This window comes from Meriones unguiculatus, chromosome 16 (genome assembly GCF_030254825.1).
Source record: "Meriones unguiculatus strain TT.TT164.6M chromosome 16, Bangor_MerUng_6.1, whole genome shotgun sequence".
NCBI classification, from domain to species: domain Eukaryota; kingdom Metazoa; phylum Chordata; class Mammalia; order Rodentia; family Muridae; genus Meriones; species Meriones unguiculatus.
The window spans coordinates 42,832,565-42,853,290 of record NC_083363.1 but is presented as its reverse complement, the minus strand read 5'-3'; positions in this window follow the sequence as shown (position 1 = coordinate 42,853,290).

The following is a 20,726-nucleotide window of genomic DNA, read 5'->3' as shown; positions in this document are numbered from 1 at the left end:
AGGTCGAGCAGAGAATTAATTCAGCACACACACCTCAAAAGGAAAGTATGGCTCAGTCAACTGACAATATTTTGATCAAAGAACAAAGACAAACAAAACCAGCAACCTGAAACTGATTATTATTCCAGGGAGACAAGATAAAGAATCAGTGTTAGTAATATTTCAGAAAATTTACTTTACCACAAACAGAAAAATTAGGAAAAGAAAAAGTTAAGTAATCAGTGTGCTTTGGAAGTGTGTCTGTCAGGCCTTTCCCAGAGATATGCTACATGTTTTCCCTACTTAGATACTGCTAATATCAAAGGAGTGAAAGCTATTTTGTGCAATAATTTAAAAAAATTTTAAAGAGCATCAAAGTATCATTGCATTGTCAGGTCTTTGAATTCTCACTGAATGATATTTTTTTAGTATTTTCCTTGATTTCTGATGTCAGATTGTGTTTGTACACACACACACACTCAAATGTAAAATTTATTTAAGCATTATGATACACCTAAATTGAAGACATTCTTAAACTAATTTATCAAGTTAATTAGCTAAAACACAGATATATTCAGTAATCAATAAGGCAAGATGCCAAAGTGGTATCAAAGAGAAGGTGGTTATGCTTTCAATCATTTTAATTAATTAATTGATTTATTTGTTATATATGAGTGTGAAGAAACCAAATGTGAATTAAGTCTCTAAATATTCCCTGTGTCCTCTGAAGGCTTGCCAAGGCCCTGAGGTCTTAACAGAATTCTCATACTATACAAGTGAAAAATCTTTTACTACCTTAGAGACAATTTCACATTTTAGAGAGACAGCCATGAATCAGTGTCATAGAAACCTTCTTCCTAGCAATTCAATCACGACAGAACTCTGTAAGTATATTTCTGCATTTCATTCCACATTTACAGCATGTCACAGGGGCTGCAATGCAGTGCCTCTTATGCAGATGGAAAATGTATTTCCAAACTAAGATATAGAGACTAGTCAGGCGAGATAATTTGTGTTATTTGATTTTCTTCTCTTCTTATGCCTCCTTCACTAACCCCTTTTCTTCTTGATCTTAAATCTTCTATTTTCCCCCTTTCTCTCTCATGTTCTTTTCTGTCTCTTTCCTCCTGAATATCTCATTCTTTGATTCAAGTATAACAGTACTTCCCCAATGTCTTTCAGAGGACTCTACTTTTCTTTTTTATAGTATTTAAATTTATTTTTAATGATTTATTCACTTTATATCCTGATTGTAGCCTCCTTCCTTGTCTCCTCCTGGTCCCACCTTCCCTCTCTCTTTCCCCATACCCCCTCCCCTAGTCTTCAGAAAGGATGAGCCCTCCTTCCCTATCATTTGGCCCCAGCCTATGAAGGCTTGTCAGGACTGCCTGCATCCTCTTCTTCTGTAGCTTGGCAAGGCCATCCCACCAGGGAGACTTGATCAAAGAACAGGCAACAAAGTCCAAGTTAGAGACAGCTATACCACTCCTGGGTATATACCCAAAAGATGATCCACCATACAACAAAGACATTTCCTCAACTGTGTTCATCTAAAACAATCTAGATATCCTTCCACTGAAGAATGGAAAAGAAATCGTGGCACATTTACACAATGGAATACTACTCAGCTATTAAAAATAAGGAAAAATAAAGAAAAATAATGAAATTTGCAGGCAAAGGGATGGAACTAGAAAAGATCCTCCGGAGTAAGGTAACCCAGAACCAGAAAGACACAAGTGGTATGTACTCACTTTTACATGTATATTAGTCATATAATATAGGATAAACATGCTACAATTCACAAACATAAAGAAGCTAAAGAACATGAGGACCTTTAGGGAGGATGCTTAATTCTCGTTCAGAAGGGCAAATAGAATAGACATCTTAAGTGGTTGATGAGAGAGAACAGGTCGGGAACCCACCATAGATGTCCTCTGAAAGATTTTGCCCAGCAGGGTACTGAAGCAGATACTGAGACTCATAGCCAAACTTTGGGCAGAGTGCAGGGAGTCTTATGGAAGAGTTGGGGGAAAGAAGGACCCATACTCTAACTTTTCTTAAGGTCCTGATCACACCTGTAGACCTCAGGTAAATACTGCTGCTTATGATATTAAGAGAAACCCATTTAAACATAATATCCTTAATCTATGCATTGCTTTTACTAGGAAGATAAGCCAACTATTTTTTTTAATAAACACATAAACATCAGAATTATACAGCTTACAAAGATCAAGTACTTAGAATCTTCAACAGGAAGTCATATGGCAGATTTCAGTATGTGATACCTTAGCTCTGAATGGTGAATGGTTGAAAGCACAAAAATAATAAAAGAGAAAGATGAGTCAGGAGACCTTTGAAATTAAAGATGACTGCTGAGTTTGTCCTATGAGAAGTAACTTAGTAAAATAATGTGAACTCAGGGAGACAACTTAAAGAAGTATGCATTTCAGTTTTTGTTTTCTGTCTTAAAAATGGATACAATTAGCTGATCTCTATTAGGGAAGAGAAAAATGAGGTGACTTCTAGTTTCTCCTTATTTATTTTCATTTTGTATTATGTAATATGATACAATGTAAAAGCAATCTCAATAAAAAACATTCTTTTATGTTCTGGATAAACAGTGTCTAAATATGACTCAGCTGAAGTGCATGCCTCATTGCTTTTGTGATCATTCCTTTACTTTTATTTATTCCTTCTCCTGCCAATTACACTGCCTTGTATGTGGCATCTCAGAAACTTCCTAGAGTAGCCTGCCCGATGCTTAGTCTCCAAAGGTGAAGTAATCAAAACCCCACCTGAGGGGCCAGTGAGATGATTCTGGGTGTGATCCCTGGGAACTACATGATGGAAAGAATCAATTCCCACAAATTGTTCTCTGACTTCTGCATACACACCGTGGCAGGAGAACACATCCTTCACATAAATAAACAACAAACAAACACACAAAACACACCTCCATCTGCATTGGAATGACACTGTGTGAAAAACCTGCTTTCTCAGAGAGTTTGTTATTTTTATGCTCTGATTTCAGAGGGGAGGGGAGGACACCTATTGAACTTTTATGCATATATATGTGTGGTGTGTGTGTGTGTGTGTGTGTGTGTGTGTGCAAAGTACCTGGTAGAAAGAGATAAATACATAAATAAAGTAAAAGTAAGGGGGAAAAAGTCCTGACATGACGTTATAAAATGAAAAACTTCTAATGATGCTGTTGAGTTCATTATCTGTTAGTTATCTAGGGCTGGGTGGGCAGCCTGCCCTTAAGAGTTGTTTGTTTCCTTAATGAGATGTCCTCAGAGAAAACTAATTTTTCATTTGTAAATGGTTATCAGTTGGAGTTAGCGTCTGGGTTAGGGAGTCAGCTTCTAGGACCCCCATCTGGTATCAATCAGTGCAGGTTCTGTGCATGCTGCCCCAGTATCTGTGAGTCCATCTGTACCTCCATCCTGTTAAATTTAGAGGGTCTTGTTTTCTTGGTGTCCTCCATCCCCTCTGGCCCTTACACTCTCAGCCTCCTCTTCTGCAGTGAGGAGGGGAACGATTTGATGGAGACAGTTCAGGGCTGTGTTTTCTAAGTTTTCTCATTTTCTGCATAATGTCTAGCTGTGGTGTCTGTATTTGTTTCCTTCTGCTGCTGGAGGAAGCGTCTCTGATGACGTGTGAGCAAGTTGATGATTCATGAGTAGAGCATGATGTCATTAGGAGTCTTTTATAACTATAATTTGTTTTAGAACAATACTATTTCTTTTACCCTAGGAGTATAGCTGTTCTCAAGGACTATCAGGGATGGGTTCCACCTTGTGATGGGGGCCCTTCGTCAAATCAGATATTGGTTGGTCACTTTCACAAGCTCTGGGCCACCGTTGCATTAGCATATCTTTTTTTTTTTCAATGCAGTTTATTCAGGAACATTGAACAATCCTCGGACCCCGGGGAAAGCCAGCCCACAGCTTAAATAGCCTCTGGGTAGCCAACCCCAGCGTGCCATGTGGGCAATGCAGATAGGTCCACATACATGGAAGCAAGCCAGATCCTCGGCCTTAGCCAAATGTGGAGTTGTTCCTGACAGAGAGCACTCACCATCGGGAAGGTGGAAGGCGGAAACCAGCTCCATCTTTAAGGCATAGCATTCCGCAGCTCTCTACAGTTCCCCCTTTTTGCTTTAGACGCATCAGGCAAGAGTAGAGGTCTGATCTCTGATATTAGAAATAAATTGGGACTTTTTACAGATGTTCATTTAGGTGTCATCCACCCAAAGAGCATCAGACCCGACCGATACCTTTTTCTCAGAGGCGGGACCTGGGGCATCAACCCGCATGCAATCAGACATGCTCTTCTCTGGGTCCAGAGCGGCTGACCCTGAGTGCAGTGCTTAGCCTCGCATCCTGAGCTTATCATTTTAGCTTTTTATGGTATCCAACCATGCTTGGGGAGAATGTCCTGCTTCAATGGCTGTAAAGGCCTGAATGATCATGGCTGTATCACACTGTTGTGAGACTCTAATCTTACATATATACCACAGGCAAACCAAGGAGACCAACACCAGAAGGCCTGCTAACACTCCCATGCCCGCCCATTCCTTCAGATGATTCATGGCTGCAGCAATCCATGTTGATAATCCTGTGGCTAGTCCTGCGTCCAGTCCGGTAGAATTTACTGTGACAATGGCCACTCTCAGCTGCTCCATATAATTTAAGAACCTTAAACGACTTTCAAAATTGGAGGAAAACATGGAGTTAGTCAATTGGCATGGAGCACGTCTTGCCCCTGGGGGCAATGGTCTCCTGAACCTACTCAGACCTCGGACACCACCACTGCTAGTTCTAGAACTGACGCAGGATGTTCCAACGAGGGGTTAAGGCTTCTCATAATATTTCCTATAAGCCCACACCTGTTTGTCTATATCCCCCATTTTTATTCATTATTAGCCAGATAGAGCCAAGTAATTGTGGTAATGATACTTGCTTTGTTGCCCAATGCTGGAATGCTAGTAAATTTAGGTATGCCCTGGTTACTTACATGCCTCACTGGGTGCCTGTGCCCATTGATGCCCCTCACGCTATGACTCTCTTCAGACAGAAAAGGGATCTTGGAACTACAGCCACCATTGTTACTACCATCTCATTGACGGCTGTTGGAGCTACCACCAGGGCATTAGCCATGAGTCATACTGGGCAGACTGCTCAGACCCTGAATAATCATTTAGCCAATGTAGCTCATGCCTTAGTTGTACATAAAGGAATTAATGCTCAACTAAAAGGAAGCTTGATGGTGTTCAATCAGAGGATTGACCTCTTGCAGGAGCAAATTGATACCCTATGGCAAATCGCTCAACCTGGCTGTCAATGAAAGTATGCTGGACTTTGTGTCACTAGCATACAACATGAGAATTTTTCCTGTGCTGCAAATCTGTCTAAACAATTGTCGAGCTGTATTTTAGGTAATTGGACTGGAGAATTCGATACTACGATGGAGCATTAGCATATCTTGCAGGCAGGACAGAATTACAGATCAAAGGGTTTGTGGCTGGGTTAGTGTTTACGTTTCTCCTTTGGTAGCACGGAGAGTATCTTTCTGTATTAAAGACGTTAGCACATAGGGGTGAAGACTCTAAGTAGGTTTGGCTCCTCCATATTTAATGAATTGTGTAGGTGTTGTCTTCAGCACAGGGGTCTTGCCATCACCTTGTGGAGATGCTCCAATTTATTTTGTTGGCACAAGAGAAAATTTTATGTAAAACTGGCAGCATGCTGCAAGTCTCAGCTCCCTATGTGCCCTAAATATCTATGTCAACTCTTTTGAATTTATTGACAAAATCCATACTTCTCTTCCTGATGGCAGTACAGCAAGTGTAATATCTGCAGATGGCAGAGCTATGTTGAGTTCTATCCTATATATTAGCAGCACAATTGCCTTTTAGTTCATAATCCTTATCGTTAATAAAGGAAGGGAGCCTTGGCTTTAGCTTTAGATTGAAGAGTACAGCGTTTGTCCTATGTGTATCAGATTTGCGTGTGGTTGTGCATGAATGCATATTTGTGTGCAGCATGCTTATGATCCTTAGAAAGGCAACGCTGAGATTAAGGTATATTCAGGTGGGCTTCTGTGATATCAGAGATAGTAGTAATAAGTTATGATTTTCGAAGGTGATCCGCTAGGTATTCAGCAAACATTGATTTCTTTGCAGGAGTTTGGCAAGACATCTATTTTCACTATTTGCCTAATTTCTTATAATTTTTAAAACGTAATATTTTGTAAGAGTTTTGGGTATTTTTTGATATGAATATTTATTAAAATGTACACAATGCACATACTTTCTTTCAACTAGGACTTGTCTTTTGATTTTCTATTTCGTGGGTTTTGATGAACAGAAGTTAAATCTAGTTTATAAATTCGTTGGTTCCTGGATAAATCTGAAAATCCGATAATTTAACTTACTAGATCCAGTTATAACTTCATTATCTACCAGAGTGGAATTTTAAATTGAATGTAGTTCATTTAGCTCGAAAACCAGAATAGTCAAGACGTGGTATGGAGTAGTGAGATGTCATAGCACGTTCCATAGGTATTGGTATCTGTCACCTTAATAAATCCTGAGACTCACTTGGAAAGAAGGAATCAGAACTCAGGAATTGTCTGATCAGATTATGTCTGTCAGGGCGTTTTCTTTTCTTTCTTTTTTTTTTTTTCCAGTATGAACATTTTTTTTTTTTTCAATGCAGTTTATTCAAGAACCTTGAACAATCATATGACCCTGGGGAAAGCCAGCCCACAGCTTAAATAGCCTCTGGGTAGCCAACCCCAGCGTGCCACGTGGGCAATGCAGATAGGTCCACATACATGGAAGCAAGCCAGATCCTCAGCCTTAGCCAAATGTGGCATTGTTTGTGACAGAGAGCACTCACCATCGGGAAGGTGGAAGGCAGAAGACGGAAACCAGCTCCATCTTTAAGGCACGGCATTATGCAGCTCTCTACAGTTCCCCCTTTTTGTTTTAGACACATCAGGCAAGAGTAGAGGTCTGATCTCTGATATTAGAAATAAATTGGGACTTTGTACTGATGTTCATTTAGGTGTCATCCACCCAAAGAGCATCAGACCCGTCTGATACCTTTTTCTCAGAGGCGGGACCTGGGGCATCAACCCTCATGCAATCAGACATGCTCTTCTCTGGGTCGAAAGCGGCTGACCCTGAGTGCAGTGCTTAGCCTCGCATCCTGAGCGTAACATTTTAGCTTTTTATGGTAGCCAACCATGCTTGGGGAGACTGTCTTGCTTCAATGGCTGTAAAGGCCTGAATGATCATGGCTGCATTACGCTGTTGTGAGACTCTAATCTTGCATATATACCACAGGCAATCCAAGGAGACCAACACCAGAAGGCCTACTAACGCTCCCTTGCCCGCCCATTCCTTCAGATGATTCATGGCTGCAGCAATCCATGATGATAATCCTGTGGCTAGTCCTGCGTCCACTCTGGTAGAATTTACCGTGACAATGGCCACTCTCAGCTCCTCCATCATAGTATCGAATTCTCCAGTCCAATTACCTAAAATATAGCTAGACAATTGTTTAGACAGATTTGCAGCACAGGAAAAATTCTCATGTTGTATGCTAGTGACACCAAGTCCATCATACTTTCATTGACAGCCAAGTTGAGCGATTTGCCATAGGGTATCAATTTGCTCCTGCACGAGGTCAATCCTCTGATTGAACACCATCAAGTCTCCTTTTAGTTGAGCATTAATTCCTTTTTGTACATCTAAGGCATGAGCTACATTGGTTAAAAGATTATTCAGGGTCTGAGCAGTCTGCACAGTATGACTCATGGCTAATAGGGCGTTTTCTTAATGGATAGTTTCCTCAGATGGGCCCAGCCTACTGTGGATGGTACCATTCTTAGGCATTTGATCCTGGGCTAAGTAATAAAGATAGTAGCATTGTGAGTCTGGGAGCAGGTCAGTAAGCAGCCTTTCTCCATAGTTTCTGCTCCAAGCTCTTGAGTTAAGTTCATGCCTTAGTGTCCTTGATTTAATCACTAAGATAAAAATAACACCTTTTCTCTCCAAATTAGTTTTGATTATAATGTTTATCACAAATAGAACACCAAAGAGCAGCAGGTAAAAGCTCATGCCACCAAGTCACATGACCCAAATTTGAACCCAGGACCCAAATGGTCGAAGAGGATAACTGACTTTTACATGAAGGTTGTATATGTACCTATATATATATGGGCACTGGTGTACAGGTGCACACACACACACACACACACACACACAGAGTTTTAAAAACTATCATATTTTACTCAGGGCAAAAGAATACAGCAAACCTGTATTTTTAAAATTACTATTGACTAAACTTGTATAATAGTATTACTGTAAACATAACATATGTTTAACACAATGCTGGATAAACTACAGGAAGGGCTTTTATTTTCGTGAAAATTTAAAACAAAAAAGAGAAAAAGAGTAAAGGATCCCAAACTTCAAAGTGAAAGTAATAATATCACAAGTAGAATTTTGCCTAGTGTGCCTGAGGCCCTGCATTAAATCCTCAGTGCTGTAAATGTGAATATATAGGGAATACAAGTTGCTGCTTTAGCAGCTAGGCTAAGGGCAGGTGGGGAGTTTTCAATGGCTAACACATTGGGAGGCTGAGTTACTTGCATCCTTGCAGCAATAGATAATGGGGTTCCAGGCCCACATACAGCCATGAGCTGAAATCTCACTCTCTGTATAAATTTGAAAACACTTAGTAGAATAGGGACTAGAAAATGCTACCCTTTGAAGCTTGTCTATGTATGAAACTCTAATTAGTAGAAAAAAAAATTTCCCTAAGTGAGAAATAGAAGAAAAGAAAAGGAAAAGATGAAAGGCCTTGGCGCCTGAACAACAAAGACAAATATCAATCCAGGATGGGAAATCAATGTAAAACTAGCCTCCTCCATGATGCCCCCGGACACCTGACCAAAGCAAACTCAGAAGGTTTCTGTCTGGGCCACTTTCACTTAATCAGGGTAAACAGGACTTCAGTTCCACAATAAAGCGAACGACAGCAACAAAGATGAAGGAGACAAAGACCTTGCAAAATGCACTGCAATAAACCACCCCCTATATGAACAATGTTGTGTAAACTGTCACGTAAATGAGGGTAAAATGTCTTACCCATGCTCTCAGCACTTTGTGATTTTCCACATTATGATATAAATACTTGTATTGTTTAATAAGGTTGCAGACTTGGATTTTTCCAAAGCTAGTAAATTTTGCTGATAACTAGAAAGAACAAATGATCAAATATGTTTGGAAATGTTTTTCAAGACAAGAAGCAGACAAGTGTGTTAAAGACACGTTTTTCTCAACATTAAGAAATGGAAACAATGCAAATATGAAAAATAAATATGAATTATGCATTGAAAATGATAAAAAATGTTGAAAAGATATAAACCACAAATAGACCATGCAGAAAAAAAATTAGGACACCCTAAGCAAATATTGACACATCTAGAAATGGTACATATTGGCTAGTCAAAGAGCACATCACTGTACAGAGTCTATTAGTAAACTAAAATATTTCAACAATGCTCTGGGAACAGAGGGAAAGTAAAGCGGTTAAGTGGACTCAAGAGGCTATTGCAAGATTGAAGCACTCTCTAATGAGAAGGTCTGAAAAAGACACCAGGTACATTCACAGAAGTGAGAGCAAGCTCCAACACGTGCCTAAGGTATTTTCCACAGGTGAGCATAAAACTGGGGGGTGGTAGGAAGCCAATTCTTACAAATAACAGGTGAGGGTTTTCATAAATGCAAAAACCCAGCAGTTTCAGAGTAGAGGAACACATTAGACCTAAAGCAATTTATATAACAAACACAGAATGTATCACTGAAAATCTGAGAAACACTAGAAATAACATTTTTTATGGGCAATTGAAAGCAAACATAAATGATTGCAAAAAATTCTCCAAAGCCAAAAAAAACAAAAACAAAACATATCTTGGGTGAAGAGATGCTTCAACAGGTAAAACACTTGCAACCCAAGCACTAGGATTGTATTTTAGGTTTCCAAGACACAGACAAAAAGCTAATCATATAGCTGTGGTGGTCCAGAAGACTGGGAACAAACAAAGTGACCTTCAAAAGCAAGGGAAATGGCCAAAACAGTGTTCTCAGATTCACCAGAGAATCGATAGGGAGGAGGAGAGTGATGGAAGCAAACACTTGATGCCAATCTCCAGCATCTACAGGCATGTGCATGTGCTCATATATAAATATGCATACTTGTATGCACATCACATGCACATACAAGACCAAAATCTTATAGTAAAATGCAAACCACTCTCCTATAGATTTAGTTATCAAGATACGAAATCAAGGAAGCAAGCAAGCAAACAAGCAAACAAAAAAAACCACAGAGGTCACCCTTAGCATTACGTTTCCACAACCACCCTGCCAACTTTGAGAGCTCTGCCAACTAAGAGAACAATGAATACCTACCAAGTAGCAACTTTAACACTGGAGTGTGTCCCGATTCTCTGTAGACTGAGGTAAAAATCATACTCCCATACAAAGGTTTTAAAAACAAAGAGAAGACAATACAGAAGTGAGGTCCGCAAACATGTTAAAGTCATTTAAATTTTCAGTGTCACTGTTGTAGAAAAGTACAGACTTATGTTCCAAATGAGTTGAAGGAAAGAAGGAAATAAAATATAATTAATATAATGCAGGAAGGCTGATTAGCTGGCAACAGAAAATCAGAGAAAAGAGAAAGCTGAAGCTGAAATGATAAACTCAGACTGAATGCATCAATAACACACACGTGTGTGTGAGAGAGAGTGTGTGTGTTTATAGGCCTGGGGAAAAATGTAATTATATCATTCCTCAGGAACATAGTTTTTGGTTCCACTTATTTATGAGATAAGGCTGATCTGCAGAGGGAATATTAGGCTTGGCTATGTGGCCAAGGAGTTCCAGCACCCTGCCTCTCTGTGGCTCCCCACACAGGGGTCACAGTTGTACTGTGGTGTAATTGGCTTTTGTCATTAAACATGGGAGCTGAGGACTCAGGTCCTCATGACTGCAAAGCAAACACTCTACTGACCAAGCCCAGGCAAAAAAAACCAAACCAAACCAAAACAAAACAAAAAACCCTCTTTTGAAAGTTGCAAATGATCAGGTACAGAAAAATATTCATATATAATTTTTGTAACTTTAAAATATATAAAATATTATTTGTGATTCATGATCACTCATACATGTGTTAGAGCATGAAGGCATAGGTTAGCAGAAAACATTTCACCTACCATTTAATCATATTAGACAAGGGAAGAGTTGCTTAATGACACCCATGGTATTTTATTTTCCAAAAAAATTATTCCAAAATGTGAATATCTCAGGTCCAGAGGGTGGGTATATTGCAGATTTTTGTATGTTTGAAATGCTCTGTGAAATGAATCACAGAAATGCATGTTTAGATTCTAATGCAAGAAAAGATCATAGAGATTCTGAAAGCCTTTAGCTAGGAGAGTCAAGCAAATCAAGCAAACGTTCATTGTCCCCAAAGTGTACAGTAGTCCCAGCTATGGGCCCATATTATAATTTCAACATCATGAGTGGGAAGTGCCCACCTCACTGCAGTGCTGACTCTGAGTCATGCAAACCTTCAGTCCTTAGTAAATTAATGCATAACGCCCATCCTATTCTCACAGCAATAGATGCTTGCACAACTATATTTTAAGAAAAATTTGCAAGTGTTAGAAGCAATATTTTCTTGTTAATATAGATTTAGACAGAGAGTAAATTAAGCCTCTTTCTGTATTCTCTGATGGTTTCAATTTTATTCGATGTTTCTGTAAACTCCTCCTCATCCAATGCCTCCATTTCTACCAAAAGAAATTCCTACTAAATGCAATGTCAAGATACTTAACTTAAAACACCCTTTCCTGTAAATCTAAATATCTGATGCTATGGTTTTATACTTTAAAGTATAACATAGTTTAGCATTATTTGCCACACAATTTACAAAGTGTTTTCATTTAAGTGCCTTAAATATTTGCCTTCAAGGGTGTGAACACTGAATTTCAGTGTGTTTTAGTCAATTATCAAGTATGTATTATTGATTTTGTTCAGAGGAAAATATCTGAATTAATCCCTGATCATCACCTTAAGGTTCTGTAAAAAAAAAAAAAAAAAAAAAATCCTCAAAGAGCAATTGTTCACTTTCAGTCAGTCTTAGTCACTGTTACATTGCTGTGGAAAGATACCAATTTATAAGAGCGAGTATTTAATTGAGGGATTGCTTATCGCTTTAGAGGGTTAGTCCGTTATTAGCATGGTAGTGATTACGGTGGCACAAAGGCAGAAATATTTGAGGACTGCATTCTGATCCGTAGGCATTAGGAAAAGAGAGAGACAGAGACAGAGACAAAGAGAGACAGAGAGGAGAGATTGGGCCTGGCATGGTTTATGAAAGGCCACCCTTAGCCACCTACTTCCTACAACTAGACCACGCCTCCTAATTATTCCAACCTTTTCAAAAAGTTCCACTCTTTGGTAACTGAGAATTCAAATAGGTAATCCTTCGGAGGTCATTCTTATTGAAAACACCTCACTTTCTTTTTCATTATACTGACTAATCCAGCTGTGGTGTATGTTGTCTTTTGATTACAACTGATATGACTAGTCCGTAAGATTTTTGGAGAATGAAATTTGAACAATTATTCTGCTATTTAGCCAACTCAAAAGGCAGGGAAGGACCCTCTTTGTAAACTTTGTAAACATTTTAATACTGTATATATTCTCAAGGCAGGAAAGTGGCCAGGACCCTACGTGAGGAGCTCCAGTAGCCTGGCCCTGCCCCTCTACTTTCCTGAAGGCCTTAAAGCTCATTTAGCTCATTTTCCAATGACTGTGACTCTCATTCCCAGCCCCAAAGGCAGGTGCCCAGAACCTGTCCTACAACAAACAAACAGATAAAATCTCATCGATCTCTGATCTCCTGCAAACTCAGGACTTGAAATCTCACCAATCCTCACCCTGGAAATCTATGCCCTGAAAAGCTCTGCCCCTTACGAAATATTATACAGACTTTGACTTCTGCTTAGTTCCCTGCTGTCTTCTCCCAGGAGGAGAGGCAGTCATACCTGGATTCATTCCTCCAAACTTTGGATTCATTCCTCTTTTATGAGATTTGCTTTCATGGGAAGAAGCCAAGGAAGCAGAGAAGTGAGTCAGTGTTGACTGAGGCTTCTGAGCTCCCCATCTCTGCTTGGGATACCCACAACAGGAGCTACCATGCTGTAGAAGAGGGGTAGGGAACTGTTAGATTGTAGCACTCCAGCACAGCACAGCTCAGCCTCTGCTGAGCAGGCTGCCTCTCATAGCTGTGTCATTTGTGGGCTCCAGTGTCTCCTGATACCCTTCTGTTGGGACACTCTCCCACCTCAGAGCTTTGTGGCTTGTGGGCTCCCAAGTCCCAGGATACTTTTCCATCTGAGCAGGAATGCCAACAAAAACAGTGTCACATTTTATTTCTCTTTATCTTTATTAAATGAAAGTAACTACTTGATATATCTAATTTAAAAACTTGAAATGGCTTATAACTCAAGGAGAAACGATTTATACCGAAAAAGCACATATTTATTAATGGGCCAGATCTCTGGTTCAGCAATTTTTAGTTGAAAGGTGTTCTATCTTACACCTGTTAGAATGGCTAATGTCAAAAATCAAGTGACAACACATGCTGGCAAAGATGTAGAGAAAGGGAACACTCCTCCATTGCTGGTGGGAGTGCAAACTTGTAAAACCACTTTGGAAATCAATCTGGCCCTTTCTCAGGAAACTGGAAATAGCCATAGTTCAAGACCCAGCCATGCCACTCCTGGGCATACACCCGAAGTATGCTGCACCATATAACAAAGACATTTGCTCAGACATGTTCATAGCAGCTTTGTTCCTAATAGCCAGAAACTGGCAACAACCTAGATGTCCCTCACCCAAAGAATGGATAAAGAAATTGTGGTATGTTTACACAATGGAATAATACTCAACCATTAAAAACAAGGAAATTATGAAATTTGCAAGCAAATAGATGGAACTAGAAAGATCATACTGACTGAGTTACCCCAGACCCAGAAAGACATATGTGGTATATACTCATAAGCACATTTTAGCCATATAATAAAGGATAGACATACTACAATCCCAAGAAAATAAGCTCAATGGGCATCTTTGCAACATGTGTCCTATTAGTTAGGGGAGTAGGGCCTATCTCAGAAACAGAGCATATTGTCTGCTTTTTGATCACTTCCTCCTAATGGGACTGCTCTGTAGGGGAGGAAGACAAACTTAGTCCTCATGTGAATAGATGAGCTGAGGTGTCTGTATAGAAGGGCTCCCCTGTTCTAAGGGAAGAGGGGATGTGAAAGGAGAGGAGGGAGGGACCTATGACCCAGATATAATTGAATTCATTAATTTTTTTAATTTTATTTTTTTCTTATCAGTTACATTTTATTAACTCTGTATTCCAGCTGTATCCCGCTCCCTCATTCCCTCCCAATCCCACCCTCCCTCCCTCATTTCCACCCTGCCCCTTTCCAAGTCCACTGATGGGGGGGGACCTCCTCCCCATTCATCTGATCCTGTTTTATCAGGTATCTTCAGGACTGGCTGCAAAGCCCTCCTCTGTGTCCTAACAGGACTGCTCCTCCCTTGGGGGGTGGGGAGGTTAAAGAGCCAGCCATTGAGTTCCTGTTAGAAATAGTCCTTGTTCCCCTCACTATGGGAAACCAATTGGTTACTGAGCTACCACAGGCTACATCCGAGCAGAGGTTCTAGGTTATATCCATACATGGTCCTTGGTTGAATGTCAGTCTCAGAAAAGACCCTGTGCCCAGATATATTTGGTCCTTGTGGAGCTCCTATCCTTTCCCCATCATACTAACTCTCCTTCTTTCATATGATTCCCTGTACTCTGCCAAAGGTTTGGTCATGAGTCTTTGTATCTGCTTTGAAAACACTGCTCGTTAGAATCTTTCAGATGCCCTCAGTAGACTCCTGTCATACATTCATGAATTAATTAATTTTAAAGAAAGGAAAAAAATGAAAAATGCTGTTGATATTTTTTCTCTATGCTGTTTTATTAAAACTTCAAAGATCAGTTTTAACATTAATCAAAGGGGTCCAGGCAAGCTGTGGATCAAGCTCTAGTAAATAACTGACTATTATTATCATAGTCACCAGCTCAAGAGTTTACAATTCCTTTGGTTGCCTTCTAAGTATTGACCTAAAATTATTGTTGTACTAAAAACATCTGTCCAGTCTATATACACCCCATTTTCTGGATATAGAAAACAGTGATTATGCTTTTAACCAAAATCATTATAAGCCCCCAATCTTTTACTGTTTATCAAAGTGAGGAGTCCACTGCCTTTTCTACAATGTGGATTATAGTACAGATTGAAAACAGTGGCAATGCTAAAATATCTAAAACTTCTATCTCTTTTTGTAAACTTAAAAATATTCCTGTAAGCTTTGGGGAGTTGACCTGAATCCACCTTTCACAAGTCAAATGAACTCCTATCAACCAACAGCCTACATTTCACCACCTACTGACAATTCTTGACTGTATGTCCTCACCCCTTTTCCTGGTCTTAGGATTCCTCACCCTTAACTCCCAGGACCATGGCCCTAAAAGTTTCAAATGTACACCTCAAATGTTATTTTCTCCAAACTTCCTACCTTTAATCCTCTGTCCATAATATGTATCTGTTCCAGCAGATTTCTGATTAATTAATGACTGCTAACTGCTTCAAAGTAGCCTGTATTTCCCTAGGCCCAAATAGTCCTGTACAGTGGGTAAAATAGCCTTGCTCTTCCTGGCCTTGGACAGCATTCCAGCTTTATTAGGATCCCAAAGATGTTGATGCCACCAGAAAGCAGGAAGCAGTCTAAAGAGCGTGCCACCCCTACCTCAGCAGTCATCCCTTCCTCTTTTCTTGCTTTTTATAATAAACAAGAGAGAGCAGTGTTAGAACTGGCCACATTGAGAACAAGGCCCTTCCCCAGTCAGCTTTCAGCAGTCGTCATTATGAGAGGCCAATGTGACCCGCCATTACTAAACACAAACTAATGTGACATTTCCACAACCATGTATGTTCATGCTCCATAACCCACCCTTTAAAAAGCCTGTGCTGTCATGCTTCTTCCATTCCTTTCTCATTCCTTCTCTCCATCCTTCCTGTTTCCCTCCTTCACACACTCTCTCTCTTTCCCTCCCTTCCTCCTCCTCTCTTTCTCACTCTTTCACTCTCATTCCCACCCAGAGGTAGCCTTTCACACCCCACCCCCTAATAAAGTCTAATGCATGCTGACTGTTGCTTGGTGGGATATTTGTGGCATCCTCGGCCTTCCAGTCTCCAGGATATTCAGTCACTGCAATGTTTAATAGCTTCTTTGTTCTGTCTTTTCATGAAAAGGGAGACCTTCAGGTAGACATGACAAATTGAATTACCTATCTGAATTTGGTTTGGAGGATTGGAAAGTAACAACTGAAGGGACCCTAGACATCCTAACACAGCAAACATGGCTCTGGCAGGCCTTGCCTTTCTCCCCTATTTGCTCTGCCTTGCCAAAAACTGATAGATTACATTCCTAAAGCTAGGCACCAAGGTCTAGTTCCTTATTTGGCCACCTCCTTTTTCTGAGGCCCGATTTCTAAGGTCCAGCTGTCAAAGTGTTGAAGTCTAGTGATCAAAACACCTTCTCTGGTCATCTTACTTAACATGCCCAATCAAAATTAAATGTCTCTTCCTAACACTGTGTTTCCTCTTCTACCTTTATAAGCTGGCATTTGCCCATGAGCCACATCTGTGCCCTCTCTATCCAACAGCAGTCCTTTGTGTGTTCTACCCCAGGACAAATCTTCATCTCCCCCTCTGCCTTGCCCTCTTCCTCTCTTCTTCCAGTTCCTGTCTTTGTTCCTTATCCCTGTCCCCTGTTTCTCTGGGGCAAATAAATCTTGTTTGGGCTTAGAACTTTGTCTTGGGGTGTCTTGGGCTGCCTCTGATGCTCGAACAAACTCTGGGGGTTTGTATTGGCTACCACAAAGAGAGGGTTGGTGTAGCAAACTTCTATGCTTTCTCAATGTGTTAAAAGTCTCATGCTCACAGTTACTCTCGGTAAAGGATCAAAACACATTCTAATCCGGTGGCTGAATTAGTACAGAGGGGACAATACTAACTTGTGATTTTCGCTTGTGAGTTCAAGGATGACCATTTAATTTCCAGGATATTAAATTTTGTATTTTCCTGTAGATAATAATGTCAGAGTAAAGAATGTGTGAAAGGCTATAGGAAATTACCACATTTCTATACAGGGCAAAAGAATGAGTTGGTAGATTTGCAGACTTAACTCAGTCTGTTTGCCTTCTGTCAGTATTGCATAGATTTTTTTAAAAAAAAAATCATTGTTTCAAGAGGTAATAATATATGTGAATAAATTCGGTGCTGACATCTGAGGTTCTTTATACAAGCAGGTGGTTTTGGACCTTGCCTGTAGCAATAGCCTTTGATCATTTTGGGTCTAGTGATATCCCCTAGGCAGATCTAGTTAAATAGTTATTTGTAGTCACTTAAATACACAGCTTTATGTTGTATCTTTAATCTTCTTGCACTCATAATAGGCTCACAGTGTGAAAATATTTGAAAAGATTTCCCCCCACAGTTACACTTCACCTTTTTCTTTTTGGGGACATATGTGGTAGAATTTTGCTTTATAAAAATACTTTCAATGCTATATATGCATGAATGTTTGAGAAATACCATTATGGACAAGCCTAGAAAAATCATTTGAGGAGTTTTTTACAAGGATTTAAGCACAACTCACTGCTTTAATTCAGATGTCACTTTTGAAACTAAAGTCAAGTCCTTCAGGGACCCCAGAATGAAAGAAAGTCACTTCATTTATATTTTGGGAAATATGGAGTATGTATGAAGTGACTAACAATACCCTTCACACAGGAGAGAGGGAAAATTCCTTACCTATAAGCCTCGGAACACCTCCATACACTTCATCACATGATTGTGTGCAAAAAATCATTGCGTCCAGAGAAATAGATATTCTACCTCCTTAAGACAGTTTAGAGTCCAGATATGAGGCTCTATTTGCTGTGTAGAATATTTCCAGCTCAGATATAATTCTTTAAAGAGAATTCCAGCTTGATGTAAAAGAAAATATGAAGAAAAAAAATCATAAGCTTATAATTATCTTATTAATCTATATGCATTCTTCTTTCCATAAAAATAAGTACAGGCACAGAATGTGCTATAGTCCATAATTATGGGCATGTCATGGTGCATATATGAAAAAGTGAGAACTCAAGCAGGAAGCTGGAGGCACGAACTCAAATAAAAACTATGGAGGACTGCAGCTTATTGGCTTACAACACGTGCCTTGCTCAGCCTGCTTTCTTATAAAACCTAGGACCACTCACCCAGGGGTGGCACTGCCCACAGTGTGTGGGGCCTTTCCATACTGGCCATTAATCAACAAAATGCTCCACAGACATTCCCACAGGCCAGTCCAGGAGACACGATTCTTCAATTCATGATCCCTCTTCCCAGAGGTCCCTAGTCCTTTTCAAGCTGACAGAAAATAAACAGCACACCTGACTTTCTTCTAGCAAAGGAAGAAGTTACTTTTGGACTCAATACCCTGAGTCATCCTGGGAAACGTTTCTAAAGGCTGAGAATTCTGATGCCTACAGCACCCTCAACTACTCCATAAGAACTTTGCAAATTCCTTTCTGTTTAACCAATTAGGACAGTCTCTGTTGTGTGCACCTGAAGCAGTATTCTACTATAACCGTAGTCTCTAGATCATTTGGCCCATTGTACATAACACTTCTATGTTATCAAGATGCTTCTTCCTCTATCTGGAAACCTCTATTGAAATTCTTTTGTGCCCTGTTGGATGAAGTCTTCCCCAGTAAGACTCGAATTACTAACATAGTCTGACACCAGCAATAGTTACACCGAGTCCTGAAGGTAGATTACAGCAAAATATGTGGCTCAGACTGACAGAGGAGAAATTTCCCCAGAATGATGCCGACGTGGCTCCCGGAAAGCAGGAAAAATGAGTATGCAGAGGAGAGTCCTAACTCTAATGTCTGTGTAATAAACAGGTAGTACTCAACTTCCCAGCCAATTTTATTTGTGAAAAACAAAACAAAACAAAACAAAAACACACAACAAGTGCAGAATACTGGCATAATAGAATTAAGAAAAAAACTGGTATATTACACCCATTTTTCATTAACCACTCACCCCTTCTTTGCTCATGTCAAAATCCTCAATTTTCAGTCCGGGAATGTTATTATTCAAATTGGATTATACATTTTTAACAGGCAGCTAGGGGGAACAGGGTTACTTAATTATGACTAACAAATGAAATGTAGGTGAAGGTTTCTTCCTAATGATGTGCCTTATTTTATTTATTTATGCATGCTGTGTGTGTGGCATGTGCATATGCATTTATAAACACACGGGGGTGGGCAAAAGTGGCTATTGAGTCTCCTGTAGGTGGAGCTATTTGTGCAGCATGTCTGCTTGTTACTTGGGTACTGGAATAGGAAGTCCGGCCCTCAGGATTGCACAGCAAGCACTTTTATGTGCTGAGCTATCCTTCTAGTCCTTGTTTGCCCTTTCAAAGTAAAGGCTTTGTATATGGCTTACAATACATATCCCAAACGAAAGAAGCAAACACTATTCTGGGCCTTTCATTTTTTTCCCCCCAGTTTGATATTTGGAAAACATGAATGGATGGAGTGTTTTGCAGTTACCTTAGTCTGTGAAGTACCACTGATACTGTAATGGAAGGACAGCCCCTGTCTCATGATGAGTATGGGGTCTCAAACCATTTCACAGTATCTACTTGTTCTAAAATACTTTTGCAAGAGAGGAAAATGATGCTGTTCTAATTGGTGCTCGCTTGAGGTTTTGATTTACATAAAGTGAATCAAATACAGAATACTGAAGTTATCACATATAGACAGGTGGCATTAAGTTGTGGGAGGATGCCCTGTATCAACACAGTGCTGAGCAAAACAAGAGAAATAAGAGGCAAAGGAATTAGGAGAATTTTACGACAGGTTCAAACATTAACATTGTTTTTAATATTTACATTTAAGAGATTATTGCACCATTTATATATCTTCTCATATATGAATGAATCACACTGAAACTAAATTTATATTCTTAGTATACTCATTAAAGACCTCCAATCAAAAGCAAGTGATGCCAAGAGCAGTGAGAACTTCTTTCTGTGTGTTCTCATAAGTATCCAACATTAATGTCTGAGTTTCTTTAGGCTATTGATAGATGAATGATACATCCTGGGTATTATAGAAAAACAGACATATGTTCACTGAACTTTGAAGGCTATGGATGCTAACATTAATTTGGGGCCGTATCACTGGCAAAGACTTACCTCCTTCATAGACAAATGTCTTCTCATTATGTCTCATGTATCAGAGAGGTTCAAACTGCTTTCTCTTTTACAGAGGCCCTAATATTATTAACAAAAGCTCCGACCTCAGGTCCTAATCAATCCCCTGATCCTCAATCATCTCATAGTACCATATCCTGGAGTTTCAGCATATCGACTTTGGGATGAGGCAAGCATGCAGAGCACAGTGATGAATATTAAGCAGAGGTGTGTGTGCAGTTGAGACTTGAGCAGTGTCAGGATTTCTCACCGC